The 4,649-nt window shown below is 38.0% G+C and overlaps 1 pseudogene; it reads left to right on the top strand.

Moving 5' to 3' along the window:
- Positions 1 to 1,633: 1,633 nt before the first annotated feature.
- On the top strand, positions 1,634 to 1,872 carry LOC129640159 (small integral membrane protein 15-like; annotated as a pseudogene).
- Positions 1,873 to 4,649: the final 2,777 nt, after the last annotated feature.

A 4,649-nucleotide genomic window follows, 5' to 3' on the forward strand; every position in this document is an offset into this window, starting at 1 on the left:
TAGCTAGGTTTTGGTCATGCTAAATGTACCTTACCGGGTGGCTCGGATTAAAGAATCACCTACAATGCAGGAGACCCAGGTTTGCATTCGTGGGTCAGGAAGCTTCCCTGGAGAAGGGAATGGCTAGCCACTCATGTTCTTGGGGCTTCCCTGGTGGCTCAGACAGTAAAGAATCTGCCTATAATGCAGGAGACCTGAGCTTGATCCCCGGATTGGGAAAATTCCCTGGAGAAGAAAATGGTTACTCACTCCAGTATTCTTGCCTGGGGAAATTCCATGGACAGAGGAGCCTGGTGGGCTACAGTCCATGTGGTCACAGAGTCAGACACGACTGATAGACTAACAATTTCGCTTTCACTTTTCACTCTTGGTAGATCTCATGCAATCCATGCCATCAGTCAATACTTTAAATGTGAATATACATCCTCAGAATTCAGATCCATCTGTGCCTTTGTGCACTGAGTAGAACTTGTGGCTATCTTGGTTCCTAATGTCTGATTGTGTCACCAGATTTGTGTAATGGAGCCATTTATTTTGTGAGACAGTTTTCTTCCGGGAAAGCCTCATTCTTTCACTTACGAAAGAATTGGTGAAATCTACCATCATTCATTTTTTTTCTGCCTCTGAAAAGAGTGGTGGGGTGGGGGAAACACATCACACCATAGCAACCTTTCTACAGCGGGCTTTTATGTCTTATTTCTTCTCTTTTCCACACACTGTGAGTTCCTGAGACTCCATTCGTCTCACAGTCCTGCCAAAAGAGACAATGCTTTGCTCTCTAGTTTTTCTTTGCCAATGCAGTGAGTGACAGGCTGTGTCACAGTCTCATTGAGAAGACTTTGACATTGTTGAGATTTTTATGCACGGAAGAAAATTACTCCTTGTGCATTCCCATGGACAGCTCTGCACATGCAGGAGCTGACAGAGGTTCCCAAAGTAAGACATCACACTTAATATATACACTTGTGAGTGTGTTTGTGTGTGTGTACATGTGTTTATATCTGCCCTGAGTGGAAGAGGAAGAACAACTAGGGAGCAAAGAAGGGTAGAGATCAGGAAAGAGGTGAAGTTCCCACCCAGATTATCTGCTGAGAAAAACCTGGGAGAGTCATGATACCATCATTCTGATGTCTGAAATGGTATTATAGTGGAAAAACATGTTTGTTCAGAAAGATCACAGAAGGGACAGAATTAGATCCAAAGAGATGGAAATCTTTGGGAGACAGGATTCAACTCAGTTTCAGCAAGAACTTTTTTTTTGTTGTTGTTGTTCTTAAAATTAAAACAACAGCTCTAGGATCCAGGTGAGCACTGGCCCATGGGTGGTTCGGGAAGGCCACTGCTTCTGCCTTCCTGCTTCCACCCTGGAGTATATAGAATTTAAGTCTTCAGTCAGAGTTCATGGTAGAGCTAAAGAAGAAGACAACCAACCAAGGATCATATGAAATTATGATTGGCTAATAATCCCAGGTGGTGTTAGTGGTGAAGAATCCACCTACCAATCCAGGAGATGCAAGGGATTCAGGTTTGATTCCTGGGTTGGGAAGATCCCCTGGAGTAGGAAGTGGCAACTCACTCCAGTATTCTTGCCTGGAGAATTCCATGGACAGAACAGCTTGGCGGGTTATAGTCCATGGAGTTGCAAAGAGTTGATATAAAGGCTTAGGCTGAGTATGTTGTGGAATGGGCTTCAAAGGACCCATATGACTTCTTTTCCACAGTTATTTTGGCCTTAATGTCATTGTTTCTAGCAAGTGCTATATTGTCTTGGAAATTGGCTAAGATGATTGGGAAAAGGAGCAAAAGAAGAAACAAAAATATCAAAAAAATATTGCAAAAGCTAAATGATTGAAAAAAACATTGAAGGCATGAACAGGCTCTGCAACCAGAGGAAAATCGTTTGGAAAAGTATTCAGCTTTGGAAGGACCCAGTAAGGTTTCTTTTCAGATCTTATGATGGTATTTTTTAGTAAACAAAGTCTGAGCATATGGAAGAATCATGTTAGTTCTCACCTGTACTGTAGCAACTTTCCAGCTTCAGTATAGAAGTCGGTTGACAGTTACTATAAATTGGCTCTTATTATGCTACAAATTCTTTGTAACTGACTTAGTCATTTGCCTTTTTGCAACTTATGTATTAATACTAAAATGAAAACATCCTGTGTAGGAAAATGGCTTTAGATTATGAACTCTATTCAAACAATGGCTTAAAATGGGGCCCTGCTCTGGACAAAGGAGATTAAGAATGCAAAAATCAGAATTGTCCTGAGGTGAAAAGCAGGCTTTGGCTTAAAAGAGATAGGGTGTATTAATTACATCTCTTATCATTATCACTTATTTCCTCAAATAGAATCATTTCTGGCTTCCTCAAAGCAAAATAATATTATTTAATGAGTACTTCTATTTTCTGTATTTTTCTCATTTTAGCTTTTGTGATACTGGTAATTGTCAAACATTCTGCATTTTTCAAAATATAATTTTGTAAAGAATTCTCTTATTATCTTGACTGTGTAGAACACCACTTACTGGATATAATAATTTTTGTACTTGTGAACACCACCATTTTCTTAGAGATGATTTGAGTATAGTAACAATATGATTTAAAGCTTGTAGTAAAAATGCCAAACCTGTAGTACCTTGGAACCAATTTATTCTCACTTGTGCTAAGAAGAAATGTGAAGTAGTTAAAATGTTTTTCAGATAATTTGTCATTATATAAATACCAGTTTTGCTTTTTATTCTACTCTTTGTTTTAATTAATGTGGTAGTGACATCCTTTACCTTTTTGATCAAACAGGTTCACGGTGAAAATTAAAATTTCAAATTTCCTTTAAGGAACTTTTAAAGAGTAACAGTTAAGTCATATTTTATAAATAGTAAAGAAAGGTTTAACATTTGGAAAATTTTTGTTTGGCATAGTATTGATTGGATGAAAAAGATGTACATTATGTCAAAATGAGACTATAATTAGAAATAAAGAGTTAAAGAATAGTTCCTTCATTAAGTAGCATAACTGGAAATTTTTACTCTAACATGGCTTTAAAAATGCATGGTTAATAATTTTAGTTGTCATCAATAGTTAAAAGCTTATTAATTCTTTCTTCACCTCTGAAAATGAATTTTAAATTACAAAAAAACTGTCCAATAGCTTTAATTTAAAAATGAAACTAGATATTAAAATAAATTTGATATATTTTTGTTTAAAAAAAAATCTCTAGCTTACCAGAGTTGCAAGAATAGTACAAAGAACACTCATATGTTGTTGATCTAGATTCCTCAGTTGTTAATATTTTGCCACACTTGCTCTCTATCTCTGTCTTGTCTCTCTCTTTCTCACTCTTTCTCATATGTGTTTTCCCCTGACTCATTTGAATGTAAATGACATGTAAATACCCTTATATTCCTAAATATTTCATCATGAATTTCATAATAATGACATTCTCTTACACAACTCGGGTCTTCCCTGGTGGCTCAGACATAAAGAATCTGCCTGCAATGTGGTATACCTGGGTTTGATCCCTGGGTTGGGAAGATCTCCTGCAGAAGGGAATGGCAACCCACTCCAGTATTCTTGCCTGGAAAATCCCATGGACAGAGGAGCCTGGTGGGCTACAGTCCACAGGGTCACAAAGAGTCAGACATGACTGAGGAAATAACACTTTCACTACTTTACATAAGTTGAGTAAAATTATACACTCCATACTCAAATTTCAGCAATTATTCGAATGGTATGCTTTGTAACTATTTTTTCCCTCTGATTCCAGGATCCACTAGGATACATTTCTGGTGATGCCAACAAGTATGAGCTTTTTAAGATTTTGGATTTTAGGAAGTGAAAGGGTCTGTATCAAATATCAATTTTCAAATATCAGCTTGGCAAGTATATCCTATTGTGCTTACCAGTATGGCAGAATAAAAGATTTAAATAAACTCTACAACCCCAACCCTTTGTGATTAAGGCTTTCTGTGTCCTGTGTATGAAATCTGTCTGCTACAAAGTGGTGAAAATATCCTCTTAGGCCTTCTTATGGAATCTTTTGTAGTTCTAGGTTTTACCTTTAAATTTATAATACACCCCAAAATAATTTTGTGTGTGTGTGAATGGAGTGAGGTAGAAGTCAAGGTTCTCTTTGTTTTCTATACAACTGGCCCAGTTCCATTTTTTTAGAATATTATTATCATGCTAATCATCATATTTTTCATAGATGAAGGGATTTGGCCAAAAGGTTGCACTCAAATGAAAGACTGGACAGAGAGGACATTACATTGGGAGGGGGTGGTCATATGAGGGGCAGAGGGCTTGCATTGTCTTGCCTCAAACATCAGTAGTTGGGATTAGACCTGGGGGTCTGAAGGGTCACTTGTGGTCTTCTTGTTGAATTTCAGAAGACAAGAGACTTGCTCATTGCTTTAAAAAACACCTATTAGGGACCTGGCCAAATGGTACCACTCTGGGGAAGTTGTTCCTGCCCAGGGGAGAACAAAGAAATTAACACACAGGTGGGAATTCTTATTCATTTATTTATTTTTTGCCTCACTGCACAGCTCATGGTATCTTAGTTCCCTGACCAACCAGGGATCAGACCCTCACTGCCTGCATTGGAAGCTGGAGTCTTAACCACTGGACCTCCATGGAAGTCCCCATAGGT

The sequence above is a fragment of the Bubalus kerabau genome, chromosome X (genome assembly GCF_029407905.1).
Source record: "Bubalus kerabau isolate K-KA32 ecotype Philippines breed swamp buffalo chromosome X, PCC_UOA_SB_1v2, whole genome shotgun sequence".
NCBI classification, from domain to species: Eukaryota; Metazoa; Chordata; class Mammalia; order Artiodactyla; family Bovidae; genus Bubalus; species Bubalus kerabau.